This window comes from Artemia franciscana, chromosome 2, assembly GCF_032884065.1.
Source record: "Artemia franciscana chromosome 2, ASM3288406v1, whole genome shotgun sequence".
In the NCBI taxonomy this organism is placed as follows: Eukaryota; Metazoa; Arthropoda; class Branchiopoda; order Anostraca; family Artemiidae; genus Artemia; species Artemia franciscana.
In genome coordinates this window covers 39581019-39596383 of record NC_088864.1, presented here as the reverse complement: position 1 = coordinate 39596383, position 15365 = coordinate 39581019, and the positions used below count along the sequence as shown (strand labels likewise).

The 15365-nt window shown below is 36.6% G+C and overlaps 1 protein-coding gene across 1 annotated transcript in view; it reads left to right on the top strand.

The window, feature by feature from the left end:
- Window positions 1-14832: 14832 nt before the first annotated feature.
- Window positions 14833-15365, top strand: part of LOC136041459 (vacuolar protein sorting-associated protein 37A-like) — a 63955-nt gene continuing 63422 nt past the window's right edge. The window contains exon 1 of the mRNA XM_065726147.1: window positions 14833-14936. The gene's annotated coding sequence lies outside the window, so the exon portion shown is untranslated. The remainder of the gene's footprint in view (window positions 14937-15365) is intronic.

The following is a 15365-nucleotide window of genomic DNA, read 5'->3' as shown; positions in this document are numbered from 1 at the left end:
TTATCCTTTATCCACATTTTTCACGTTTTGTTTTTCTGTTTGCAGAGTTTTAATTCTTTTTTCTGTTATTTCATAATTTTATGTGTTTTTTTGGTTAATAAAACTGTTATGTACAAGAATCCTTAAGGAAAAAACGCCTTGAAAGATTAGAAAAATATAGCATCCCATGTGTGCACCACCATTACTTAGCAGTCACTTGTGCTGCCATTACGTAACAACCACGTGTGTGTCGTCCCTATCACAAACGGGAATTCCCCTCGGGCACTGGAGAAACAAGTCACGCGAGAACGCGTCGTTCTTAATAAATATAACATGTTACGCAACTCCTATTCGAAAATAGCGACGAAGACCACACTGCCTTTCCATAACAAACAAATACAACGTAGAGACCATAGGGAAAATTTCAAGACAGTGGAAATTATTTCTGTAGATATTTCGGCCCTATGTCCAAGGGCCGTCTTCAGCACAATACAAGAATAAGAGAGAAACTATATATATATATATATATATATATATATATATATATATATATATATATATATATATATATATATATATATATATATATATATATATATGTATATATATATATATATATATATATATATATATATATATATATATATATATATATATATATATATATATATATATATATATATATATAAAAGAACTTACATAAAGTTGTGAGGATTAAAACTGAATAATTAAAAACACTTTTTAAAACTTTTTTTTAAAAATAGCCCTAGCATCCTTACTTCAACGAAGTTCAACCAGGACTGGCGAAAAGAATGAAATTAGAATATAAGCTCATTCAAACTGAAGAGAATAAAATGATTAGATGCAATTTCTTAAAGCTAATCTTGCTTGTTTAGCAGCCTGTCTCAAAGGCCTTTTCGTAGTTGGTTCAGTACTATTATAAATCGGTTTAGTAAAATATTTTGTTAGATCAAAAAACAAACAAAATATTTTACTAAACCGATTTATAATAGTACTGAACCAACTACGAAAAGGCCTTTGAGACAGGCTGCTAAACAAGCAAGATTAGCTTTAAGAAATTGCATCTAATCATTTTATTCTCTTCAGTTGGAATGAGCTTTTATTCTCATTTCATTCTTTTCGTCAGTCCTGGTTGAACTTCGTTGAAGTAAGGATGCTAGGGCTATTTTTAAAAAAAAGTTTTAAAAAGTGTTTTTAATTATTCAGTTTTAATCCTCACAATTTGATGTAAGTTCTTTTATATATGTATATATATATATATTGTTTCTCTCTTATTCTTGTATTGTGCTGAAGACGGCCCTTGGACATAGGGCCGAAATATCTATAGAAATAATTTCCACTGTCTTGAAATTTTCCCTATTGTCTCTACGTTGTATTTGTTTGCAACTCCTATTACGTAACAAACACCTAAATCTTGCAGAAAATGTTTGCATAAATAGAAAAACGAGTCTCTATTACACAACAGTTACCGCATCTTGAAGAAATTTTTCTAAGAAAAGTACCGAGGCTGGGATTCGAAGGGATAGAACCCAGGTTAAAGTCATTATAGCGTCACTAGTTTAAGAAACACGTAAATTGCATATACAGCTCTTTCCCCATGGACTTGGGGGGGCCTCATCACTAAAGGCCTAGTTATCGGGAATTACTACTATTTTGATTTGAATAGCCCCCTGAAAATTTTGATCGGATGTCTTTTGGGAAGCAATAAGCGTGGGAGAAGGCCAGATGCCCTACAATATTTTTGGTCACATAAAAAGGGCACTAGAGATTTTAATTTCCATTAAAATGACCTCTGCCCTTCTAGGATCATTGGTTTGACACGATCGCGCCTGGAAGAAAACAAAATAAAACACATCTGTCGTCTTTTTCAACCAGAAAATATAAAATTCAACAATTTTATACATGGGAGCTAGAAAATTCTAGATTAGGGTTTTCATATAAGCTGAATTTGATGGTTTGATTTCCATTGACTTTTCTATTTGGGGGTGTTTTTACCCATATCAGAAAATCCAGAAAACTTTCTCAGGCTCGTAGCTTTTGATGGGTATACATTAAACATAAGCAAGCCCGATTAGTAACAGTTCGTTAAAGCAAACTGTTTGAAAGAATGTCTCTTGTAAAAGCCCCTTAAAAGCTGATTTGAAAGCCGATAGAAGTGCACTTAAAGCCAAAAGCCTTAGGCCAAGTTTATAAGAATTAAAAGCCGAGTCCTTAAAGCTTTTTGCTGACTTTAATTGGCTCCTAAAAACTTTGAAAAGTAGATTTTAAGCCGATTTAAAAGCCGATCTAATCTTATTGACTTTTACTTGGCTTTACCAGCTCATAAAAATCAACTGAAAGTCAAAAAAATTTTTAATAGCAATTGTTAACTGAGGAGAGAACACTAGGAGAAGTCAAAAACCCTTATACAGGACATTCAGAGGCTCTAAAAATGAATGCATTGGTCTTGAAATTTCAAAGCAGTTTGACAAGTGTTTGAAATCGAACTCACTGATTTATTAGTTTCAAAAACTGTTTTTCTTTTATTCTTTGTTTGGTTAAAAATATTTGGATACTCGTCAATGTGTTTTATTTTCTTTTTAAGTTGGTCAATTATGTGATTGAGAAGTACTAAGGTCTGATGAGAGTTACTTTGAGTTGACATCAAATGGGTCTTCCTTCAAAATCTAATATCCTTATTATCATGTCAGAGAACACTTCATATAAGAATTTTCACGAACAAGAGACTTTATCCAAACTTTTCTGTCAGTGTTGAGGTTACGATAATGAGGAATGGGACCTCTCACTGGTAAATGTTATAACCGAAAAGTTCCAAGGGTTTGCTCTGGAAGTCATACTATACATAATTTTAAGTTTTCCTCGAATTCTCCTTGGAAAAAAAGGTCTTACTGCATTAGCAAAATGATGAGATAAAAGTTTAATTGCTAACAAAAAGAACAACCAAACAATTTGTGATAAAAATTGCAAGTAAAGAGCGACCAAGGCTAATAGTAACAATAATTCTAAAAAAAGGAGTTTCGATAGCAATGGATCAAAGGCAGCATATTAGCGCTGCCTAAGTACAGAACTATGTGGCCGCAATGTGTTATTATTTTTTGGAGGGGTGGGGGGAGGGTTTGATATAGACCAGGGCCCTTCGTATCGAAGGAGTTGTTGTAAAAACTTTGAAAAGAGCTCATTTGATTACAAATTGAAAGGGCTTGTGCCCTTTTTAATAATCGAAAGTAATTGGAGGGCAAATAAACCCCCTCCTACGCCCACCATTTCCTCAGACACATTGAATCAGAATTTTGAGATAGCCATTCTGTTCAAAATAGTTGAAAGGTCTGGAAATTATGTCTTTGAGGATGACCCCCTCCCCTCAACTGTAAGTTATGCCCTGGGGGCATATACAATTTGGAGGAGGCTCAATCGATTAATAATCAGACGTTCTAGTGCTCTTTCTAAGATTCAGAATGATCAGAAGGTGGATCTCCCTCTAACAATTTGTATTTTTTCCGAAATCATTGTGATAGAAATTTCGAGATGGCCAGTTGTTGTCGTCGAAACTTCGGAAAAAGCTCATTCGGTTGGAAATTGAAAAGGCTATTTTTAATACTCGAAAAGGTGATCGTATAAAATTCGGAGGGGGCTCCTTGGATTGGTAATCAGAAGTTGTCGTGCCCTTTTTAAGATTCAGAATGATCGGAGGGTGGATCCCCCGAACAACTCGTATTTTTCCGAAATCCATCTAATAGATATTTGGAGATGACCATTTGTTGTCGTAGAAACTTCGAAAAAGGATTATTTGATTGGAAGATGAAAGGGCTAGTGCCCTTTTTAATAGTCGAAAGTGATTAGAGGCAACTAAATTTTAACACATCCAATTAAAAGTCCGAGTTAGCCATTTTGTTCAACGTAGTTGAAAATTCTGAAAATTAAGTACTTGAGGATAACAATCCCCCCCCCACAGCCCTCAGCGAAAGGGTTGTAAGTTATGCCCTGGGAGCATTATAAGGTTTATATGGAAAGGATGGTCGTAAAAACTCCGGAATATCCTCATTTGATTGGAAATTAGATGTTCTAGTACCCTTTTTATGAGTCAAAGTGACTGTAAAGGCAGACATCCCACCCCCCCCCGTCTTATTTTCTACAAATATATCCGATAGAAATTTTTAGATAGCGATTTGTTCAAAAATAGTCCAAAGATCATATAATAAGGCTTTTGTGTTTTTACAGAATCCCCCAGAGGCTGGGGCCTCGGGGGCATATAAGGTTTTATTGAAGGCGCGGTCATATGAACTTTAGAAGAGACTCATTTGATTGATGTGTAGTTCTAGTTCCTTTTTAAGAGTCAAACATGATGGAGAGCAACTAGCCCCCCCCCCCCCCCCGATGACATCTTCTATTCCCGAAGTAATTCAACTGAAATTTATTTTGTTACCAATAGTACCAAAAATCATAAAACAATGTCTTTAGGGTGGACACAATCCCCCTGAGCCCATGGACAAGAGTTCTAAATTATGCCCTAGGGCATATTGAGATTTTATGGACGGGTGGTCGCACAAACTATGGACCGAATGAAGCTCATTAGATTGGAAGTCGGAAGTTTTAGTGCCATTTCTAAGAGTCAAAAATTAGTGGAGGGCAATCAGCCCCCCTTCCCCAAGCCTATAACTCCCTAAAATATATCGGATCGAAATTTTAAGAGACTTATTTTGTTCAGCCTTATTGAAAGGTTTAGTAATTATGTCTTCGGGGATGTCAACCTCCCCACAATCCTCAGGACAAGGGCTGCAAGCTAGGCAATTTGTTAATTGTTTACACATAGTATATGTTATTGAGAGAGGCATGCATGTTTGAACTTTATTTTCCAAGAAGTCGGAGGGAATTAAGGTGAGCCTTTCATAGACTGTTGAGGGGAGTGTAGAACTAAACGAAAATACGTTATAATATTTTTTATTTGATTTATTCTTCCTATACATAAATGGATGTACACAGAGGAGTGCAGGGAATAAATGAAAAAAAAACTGAAAAATATAGAACTACACTTCTAACAAAAAGGACGACAATAAGTAGCTCAAAATACTCATAATAACTCATGAATATATAATAAATAGGTTATGATAGCTCATTAGTGCATAACACTTAGAACACTCATAAAACATAACGCGTAAACACTCATAATGCATAACGCCTAAATTGCTCTTTATTAAAGCTATGGCGAGAAAACTATTTTTCCAGTAAACAAGACAATTAAGGAAAAAAATTTATTCTATTTTCTCTAGATCATCTAAGAAATCGGTCGTACTGTTGATCCATTTTAACAGTAATATCAATCCGAATTTTCGTATAATATACCTATTTTTGAACCATAGTGGAATTCGAAGAAAATATTTACAAAACCGGAAAAAGTACACGCGGATTTGCTTTTTATCACTTTTACTTAAAAACTTCTAAAATGGAACAATAAAAAAAAATGAGGTGCAAACATTGAATTATAAATTACAGCAAGTGTTTATTTATCGAAACGACCTTTCACCCTGACTAGCAGGCCATAAATTTTCCTAAGTTTTCCCAATACAGACGATAACATCAACTCCCTTGTAGCTTTAATTGACGGACCAAAAGGCAACTCGAAGTAATTAATACACACATGGATTAACCCAAGCACACATGAATTAATTTTAAACAACATGCAAAGTTAATGTTTAGTGGCCCCTGAGTGACAAATTCAGAAACTGAGAATTGCTCATATCTACTGACATGGGTTGGGGAGACGGGCAGAGACATATTTAACACATCCAGTGTTGCTGACTCTAAAAAAACAGTGGCTGCATACATATCAAAATTTGTTGTTTATGTTGAACCGATCACTAACCTTTTATTTGCAATATATCATTTTTACAAGAGAAATCAAGATCATAGTGAGACAGTTGAACAATATGTGACAAGTTTAAAGGTTTTGGCAAATACTGTGCATTTGGGAATTCAGAACATGAAAGTGTCGGAGACAGACTAGTTTTTGGTATAAGAAATGACAGAATCAGAGAGAAGTTACTTACACAAGAATCAATACTTACTCTCACTACCGCTATTCACACAGCCCGAGCAACAGAGGAAACCCAAACACAACTACTAATTATGATTGGCACAGAGCACAAAACAGTTATCAAACAAGAAGTTGATGCTATAAACGAAGGTTCTAAATATTACTTATGCGGTGGACAATACTTTCGTGGGCATAAGTGTCCTACAAAACAAAAGAACAAGCTCTAAGTGCGGTAAACTCAACCCCTTTGCTCGGGTGTGCAAGAGTAAAGCGATTCACCTGCTTGAAATTGCTGGTGGCTCTGGTTTTCAGGCCAAACGTGCACCAGATTTACATAGTCGCGCATCAGACTTTTCATCTAGCCCCAGAAGTGAGTTCAATATTGATTCAACTCATTCAACTAATGAATTCGACAACCATAACACTCTGTTTTACCTCAGCGAACAAAAAAGTTATATAACCTTTGAGATCGATACAGGAGCAGAGGCAAATATACTTCTATTGATGGAATATGAGAGACTATATCCCTGTCCAATTCTAAACAAGACCAATAGCATCCTCACAAGCGATACCAATGGAAAGTTAAATGTATATGATGTGGTTGAAGCTGAAGTACAGCACAAAGATAGACCTGGTCAAAAACATAAACTCTTTGTAGTCGATACTTAAAAAGTCCTAATCAGTAGTAGACAAACCAATGTTGACCTAGGTACTGTCAAATTTATATTTGAGATCTAAGATATGCAAGGGACCCCTGTTCGAATCAAAATCATGATACGAAATTATGCACATGTTTTTAAAGGCATTGGATAGCTGCCTGGCATGTAAGTTATGTAATGTATGTAATGTAATGTAAGTTAACATGAAAGGAAGGATATATCCCCACCGTTCAACCACCAAAACGCGTACCATTTGCGTTAGAGAAGGTACTAAAGGTTGAACTTAATTGCCTGGAGTAGTTGAAGGTCATTGAGAAAGTTAAAAGAGCCTACAGACTGGGTCAATTCAGTTGTGATAATGGCAAAAGTAGATGAGACCTTACAGATATGTCTAGACCAGGTTGATTTAAACAAGAACTTAAAAAGGCCACATGACCCAGTTCCAACCCTCGAGAGCATCGCCCAAATGTGTGCTGGCGCTAAATGTTTTTCTAACTTGATGCCACCAGTAGATTCTGGACCATGTCCCTTGACGATGAATCATCTGATCTGACGACTTTCCATGCCATCTATAGTCGTTATAACTTCAAAGGGTACCCCTTTAGCCTCAACTCAGCTCAGGATGACTTCCAAAGAAAAATACAGGATGTTTTCGAAAACCTTGATCTGGGGTTGATAATCGATGACATTGTCATATGCGGCGCTGATGAAAAAGAACACGATAAAAGACTCAAGGCAACGCTTGATTGTGCTCGCGAGGAAAACGTGAAGTTTAACCGAGATAAATGTATATTTGGCACAGACGTTTCCCACACTTTGGACATCTCTGGAGGTCAGAAGGAATAAAAACCGACCCTGAAAGAATTCAGACCACTTCCAAAATGCCACCCCCCTAAAAACAACGACCAACTGCAAAAACTTTTAGGTATGTTAAACTACCTGTCCAGGTACATACCAAACTTATCATCACTGAACAAAGGCCTGAGAGAGTGTGAAGGCACTGATCAATACGAATGGCAACCAGCTCATGAATAAGTACTTAATAAGATAAAATCAGCCTTGTGCAAGAACTTAGCGTACTTCGACTCGAAATCCAAAGGTATAGAGATAAAGGTAGATTCAACACGGCACAGTTTAGGCGCTGTACTATCAGTTAACGAAAACGTTGTTGCCTTTGTCTCACGTTAACTCAGTGAAACTGAGCGGCGATATTCACAGATAGAGGAGGAACTTCTCGCAGTTGTATTTGGATGCAAGCATTTTCATATGTAAATATACGGACGAACTGTAACAGGGACAAAAGACCACAAGCCGTTAGAAAGCATCTTAGTCAAGCCGATATCAACAGGACCACCATGACTTCAACGCATGATGCTATCAATTCAACCACATATTTTGAAATTTATATATAGACCAGGATCTGAAATACCTGTGGCTGACGCTCTGTCAAGGTTGCACACATCATACGTGGACATCAAAAGTGAACAACAAGCAGAAGTTTTTGTCCATACACTTTTCGAAAACTTACCAATATTTATTTTACCACTGAATTTATAAAATTGAGCCAAACTATATTGGATGGACGGCCTCTTTCTTTAAAACGGTGTTTGACTCCAGCTGCGTGACTTTCTGGAGCCAGAGAAGTGAAACTGTCATCAACCAAGGCATAATTATGAAAGGGACTAGAATTATAATTCCCCAATCCATGCAGCCTGACATCCTGCGCAAACTGCATGTATCGCATCTGGGTGTAGCCAAAACTAAGCAGCGTGCTAGGACTGCCATCTTCTGGCCTGTTATCACAAAAGACATCACTTCATTCACATCCAAGTCTGACACTTGCAACGCATATCGTGACAATCAGCAACAAGAGCCACTTTAATGCTCTGAAATTATGAAGTTGCCTTGGGAACACGTGGCCGTTGACATCTTTGATTGCCAGAATCGCCAATATCTCATCACAGTTGACTACTATATTTTATTCTTTGAGCTCGATTAATAAACTGGAATCACTAACCGCATCAGACATCATTACGAAATTGAAAAGCCAAATGAGTCGCCATGGAATACCAAAAAGACTCACATCTGATAACGCCCTAATTTCGTGCCATCACAATCCAACAATTTTAACAAACTGTGGGACATTAGTCACAAAATGAGCAGCTCAACATAACCCTAAGGTAATGGACTCATCAAATAAGCAGTCAAAACTTAAAAAAGAAAACTCATGTCAAAGGCACTAAAAAAAAAACTCAGATCCATGCTTAGCCATTCTTGAATATCGATGCACACCAATTGATAATGAACAGTATTCACCTGCAGAATTAATGATGAGTCGTCAGCTCCGTTCCATACTACCAGTGATTTCACCACAGTTTGAACCAAAAATTGTCCTTTATTCGTCGTTGGAAGTCAACAAACAAAAAAAAAAAACTTTCAGAAATCATACCATGACAGAACAGCTAAATCAATGACTACCCTAACGGCATGGCAACTAGTGTGGGTCAAACTTAGCGACAAGAAGAAATGGAAAAAAAACTGGTAATCAAAGCCTTTGAAGACACCCCTCGCTCATACCTGGTGAAAACTCAAAATGGCTCAATGTACCGAAGGAACCGACGACACATCAGGCCCCAAATGAGCCTAATTGGTGACCCCCCTACCCCATAATAACTGCAACAGATGACTCTCACCATTTCTCACCAAGCCCCACCTTCGACAGTCCATTAGTCGGAGCTGAAAAAAACGTGTTACTATCTGTAATACTTCCTTCGCCACGAAAACCTTTGGTGTTTCTACCTAGAGAACATGCATTCACTTCTCTCGTTGCCGAACATCCACAAAGCCCCTCGATACAGATACCGAGGGTCACTGGATACACCACCCACTCTGGCTGAATGGTTAAGCCCTTTGTGCCTTTTGATTTGTGAAGCAAAAGCTAACAAAAGAGAGGAGATACAGAGTTTAGTGTTTGATTAATTACCGTTATTGCGTAGTACTTATGTTATGCTTCAATGCAGGTGCTTGTTTTTTAAGTAAACCTTCAAAATTGTATGAAATTCTATAGATGGGTTACTATTACTTGATATAATAAAGTAAGATATTCTAGCAGTTTTGTAGTCCCGTACAAAAGGTGCTTTGGTGACAAACCATCTGGACCTGGGGCCTTCCACATTTTAGTGATCTGATTTTAATCAAAACCGAAGATTGAGAAAAACAAACTAGGTTTTTATATGGGTTAAACTGAGAAAAATGCTTATGTAACAATTCACCATAACTCAGTTCGTTTGATGGTTGGTTGGACGAAAATGCTGAAGTACAGTGTTTATACCATTGTTCTAGAGAGATTTGTTCTGATAAATCAGCTGGCGACTGCGTTAATCTATTAACCTCATTATAAAGTAACTTTGGATTATTCCTAATCTTTGTTGATATATCATTTACTTGTTTTTTTTTCCAAGTTTCCACTAACTTTATATATTTCTTTTTATTGATTTACCTATCTGGAAAAGGGGGCCAATTCTCGGTTGGTCACATTAATCCATAATATGATACCATAGTCAATGTTTCTGTTTTGCTTCACCCAACCCTGGTATAACAGACCATCCTTTTTTGTGTATTTCTATGCATTCTAATAACAGGAACCGCAACTGAAGCCGCAACTTTCATACCGTGAGCTATTTCAGTATAATACATATCTAATTTAACGAATGAAATTTTTAGACTGTGAGAGGAGGTTAAAAGAAATTCTAATTCTACTGAGAATAATATCTAATACGCACTGCCATAAATTTACACCTATCCTATCTAAAAGCTGTTCCCAAAATTGTATCCATTTGCATCCAATTGTATCCTAATTGTATCCCAAAGCTGTTTCCCAAAATTATTTAGGACCTGTGTATTGAGCTTACAAGATTCAGAACCAGTACTGCCACACAGTGATTCACTTGTCCCTCGAGAGTTAAGAAGTAAACTTAAAACGAACAAAAATCTCCACAAACAAGAGTTAAGCTGCTGTCCCCTTCCATCTCCCCTAACTCTAAAATTTTAAAGCCTACTGCGTCATTTGTGCTTTACTGAAAACTGATTACATTACAAATATCTTCTCTAGTATTTACAACACTGCAAACAAAAGTAAAATCACGGCGAAATAAAATTTTGGATTGCTGAGCTTTCAGCAGTCATATAAAGAAAAAAGAAATCACCAGTGCAACAGCACAAACGCAAACCATAAACCAAACTTTAAAAATATAAACTATAAAAAATAATAGTAAATATTAAATAATAAAAAATATATAAATATAATAAATAATGAATAATAGATAATAGATAAGAAAAATTAACCATATGAACAAAAAAAAAACAAAAAAGGAAGACTCTTTTCCTACTTTAGTAATAACATACATCAGTACTTGAACGAGGCCTTAACCCTACTCATCCATCCAATTGCATAGGTCAAATGCTACATTTTAACAAAGAATTTTTTTTTCCTGCCATTCTACGAAATTCAATTTAGTCAGATAAATTACCTTTTCACAAGCGACACCTAATATGTCTACCACTATCTTAAATCCCAAATGTGAATAGCCTATTCACTATTTTGAATATCTTTTTACGGATTTTTTTTTTTTTTACCGAACTGTCAATAGATTTTGCTATGGAGGACGAATCACCTACCACTATAGATGATAGTCGTTGAAAAAGGGATATATAGATGTGTATATAATTACATATCGCATCCTGTGATAATTCGTGCTCCATGCCTATGCTCTGTATCACTTGGAGGTATTATAGTTACGCCGATTATGTCCAATCTAGATAGTGAAAAGAAGAATTTCAAAATCAGCAACCATGGATCTCTGCTGAGGAACTGCTGCCTATAGATTCCTTCGGGTCAAAATTTTCAGCAATCCAGCAGCTAATTTTGTTAAAAGGAGACGCGATGTTTTTGGCTTTTTTTTTTACTAGGGAACTGGAATAAGCAAGCTGCTACCCCGACTATAGATTACACAAAAATTGGCAAAATGCTATCCTGATTATAGATCAAACAGAACACCAAGCCGTGTACAAAAGGAACGGTTTTAGTGAGCGTTTTTAATGAGAAGAAAATGGACTTTATGGACTTGTTTTGAAACATTGCAAAATCTTCTAGAATTATAACTGAGCTATAAGTTTTGGTAATAGTTTCTCTTTGTGTCTGTTTTCTAATTGTATCGTAGGTCTGATCCAATGTTGATTAGTTTAATATCTTATTCTGATATGCTTCTTTATGTACAGCTGGCGCTCAAGTCATCTATACACCAGACTAGTGGTTCCCAACCAGGGTACGTGTACTCCAGGGGGTACGTGAGCCCCTTACAAGGGGAACGCGAAGGTTCCAAAAATAAATTTAACCTACAGCTTTATAACTCGCTTCCGACTCGGTTCCAACATTTTCCTTACAATCAGATATCTTACTATACAATATTTCAGACTCAACTTCCAAAACTTTCGTTTTCAGTGACCTGCGAGTAGCCTTAAGGTCTCGTTAAAATCGCTCATTGTTCCTTGTATCTCCACCCTTCGGCTGATTAAGTTCCTTGCATGTTGACCGAGACCAGTTACTTGTCATTTGCTGAGACACGAAGCGGTTGCAAACAAGAATAAATAGATTCCTGATTAGGAACAAGAAGCAGCCGAGTGATGGTATCCCAGACCTAGAACCTGCATCTAAGAGGAAGAAATGTGACGAATCATTTTCGGTCTAAGTGCGTTGGTACTTGTCAGAATACTTAAGACTCAGATTTAGTGCGACAAGGTCTGATCCAGTGAATGCTCAGTGTATTCTTTGAGGTCGAGTCTTGGCCAACAGTTCCATGAAACCTGCACATATGAACCGGCATCTCAGCGTAGTCCAATTTTCTCATGTCTGGAAGCTCATAGAGTTTTTCAAGCGCAAACAAGAAGCATTCGCTAGTAACTGCTCGAAAATTGCAAAAGCGGCAATTGTTTCTTCCAAGGCTCTCCGAGCTTTATATGCTGTTTCCTATTTAGTTGCGAAACAGAAAAAACTGGACACCATTGACGAAAATCTGATATTAACAGCCCTAATGAAAGTCAGTCCCAATAATGTTACATTCCAAAAAGGCTTCTTCCCTAAAATCTATACCCTTGTCAAACAATACTGTTTCAAGAAGGATAGAAGACACTGCAAGCGATATTGTCATGTAGGTTGTTGAGCATATAATGGTGACGAAGATGTTTGCGTTGCAGCTTGATGAAAGCAGGGGTGTGCCAGATGAAGCCCGTAGGACTGTCTTTGTTTGATATCAAGATTATTCTGACACAAAAGAAAAATATTTTGATTTGTCAAAACCTCTAGTTGAGAAAATCTGGAGAAGAACTCTTCAAGGTGATTGACCAATTCTTCTTAGAAAGGTCTTGTGGTCTAGTGGGTCTAAAGGTCTGTAGTCTTGTGGGACTAGTGTCTATCAGTTTGCAGTGATGGGGCTGCCACCCTAACAGGGAAGTATAATGGGCTCATGGCCTGGATAAGGAATAAAAACCCAGTGTGAAGTGGCTGCACTGCATCATTCAAAGGCAAAATTTTCCGTCGAAAAGGATGAACGCACATTTGCACTAAACCCTCAACGAGGCTGTAAAAGTGATCAATTTCATCAAAGCGCGATCACTGAACTCAAGACTTGAAGTTTTTATGCGAAGAGATGGGTTCAGAACATCAACATTTACTGCTGCACGCAGAAATTCGCTGGTTGTCCCTTGGGAAGATTTTAAGTAGACTTTTCGAGCTCTGACAAGATGTTCATATGTTTGTCCTTGATCAAAAGTATAAATTCAATTTACTTTTTGAAAACCAGAAATGCGTCGGCAAGCTGACCTATCTTGCGGATATTTTCGACAAACTGAATAACCTGAATCTCTCAATGCAAGGTTTCCGACGGACGAACCTTCTCTGAATACAAAAATGTGTGCTTTCTTCAAAAAATTAGAGTTTTGGCTTAAAAGGGTTCAAAGAAACAGCATTAGTGTCTTCCCGACCATTGACAAGTTTGCGGACGATAGTGAAATTGACAACCTCAACACAATCTGTGATTGTATTTTGGAGCATCTGACAAAGTTGTGAGATGAATTTGTGTCATATTTCCCATCGAGTATGGCCCAAGATAGAACTCGGGATTGGATCCAAAGTTCATCTACTGGATATGCAACCTCAAGCTCCGGTCTCAATGACATGCTTACAGAGAATTTGATTGAACTTACTACTGATCGCGCTTTAGAACTGAAGTTCAAAAACGTAACCGTTTCCCAGTTTTGGTTGGAGGTGAAAGGAGAATAGTAGGAGCTAAGTGAAATCGCAATGTCTGTTTTGTTGCCATTCAGATCTACTTACATTTGCGATGTGTTATTTTCGGCAATGTCATTGATCAAAGCAAAACCTAAAAATAGACTGAGTGTGCAAAATAACCATATCGTTGCCGTTAGTGACATTGAGTCAAGATTTGATAGTATTTAAGCAAAAAAGCAGCCTCAAGTGTCATATTGATTTTCACATATTGACTATCCTTCATTCTTTATTGGTTGATCTGTTTTCAGGATAACACTGGGATCCAGGCATTTTTGATGTATTTTTTTTAGCTGGTTCAAATCCTTTCTTGTGAGCATTAATTTCAGTTTTAGTCTGTGTAAAATAATTGATGAAATATGTTAGTATATTTGAATTGAGAAAAATGCAAATTGCTTAGAGAATTTGTTTGTTACCAATCATGGCTGGAGTTAAATAATTGACGATTTGAGTATGTCTGAAGAATTAGTGACAAAACTTTTTCTATTTCTTGAATAATAGAGCTTGATAAGTATATAGTAATATCTTTTGTTTTGCTTGCTTCCAGTGATTAGGACTTTATTGATTGGTGGATTCGGTCCATTGATGAAAATTATTTAATAAGTTTTGAAGCCAGAGGGTTTTATCTTTGTGTTGTGCCATTTTGATTGCATAGGCCTCTTATATGGGTTGCAAGTATGACAGATAATAGATTGTGATCAGGTCTTAGACTTTAGAAAATTTCTCTGAAAATTTGTTTTAAATATTTTTCGGTAAAGCTCTCATGTTCGTTCACTGTTGTCAGCCCAGTTACAAGAAGGATATGAGGCAATGTTGAATATATTAGGCAAAATATTTAAATTAGAAAATTGCTGACTTCACAGGAACACGATCTTAATCATCAAGAAAATAAACGATTCGACAGGTTTGCCCTGAATATATTGATTTTAAAGTTTCAGTAGAATTCTAATTTAGCTAATTTGGCTATCTTGGAAAGGCGATCGCTTAGGAAAATGAAACTTTCAGGGATGTGTCTACAGGCTAAAGTGTGTCCCGAGAAGGTAGGACTTACCTCCCTCTAGAGGGTCCAGAAATTTGCCTGCATGACAGGTTATACAGACTATTCAAGGCTAATCTATTGAAATTCTGACAAAACAACATTTTACCTTAATTTTCAGTTATCAGTTTCCTTTTCTCTGTCTTTAATACTGTAAAGGTGTCAGGTAATGTTTTTTCAGTAATGTTTTTTCAAAATGTAGGAAGTACATTTGCATATAGGCAACTTAAAACCTTATAGTTAAAATTGGGATTGAGCAAAGTGTAAAGCTAAGGAAAGGATTGTAAATGTTTAGTT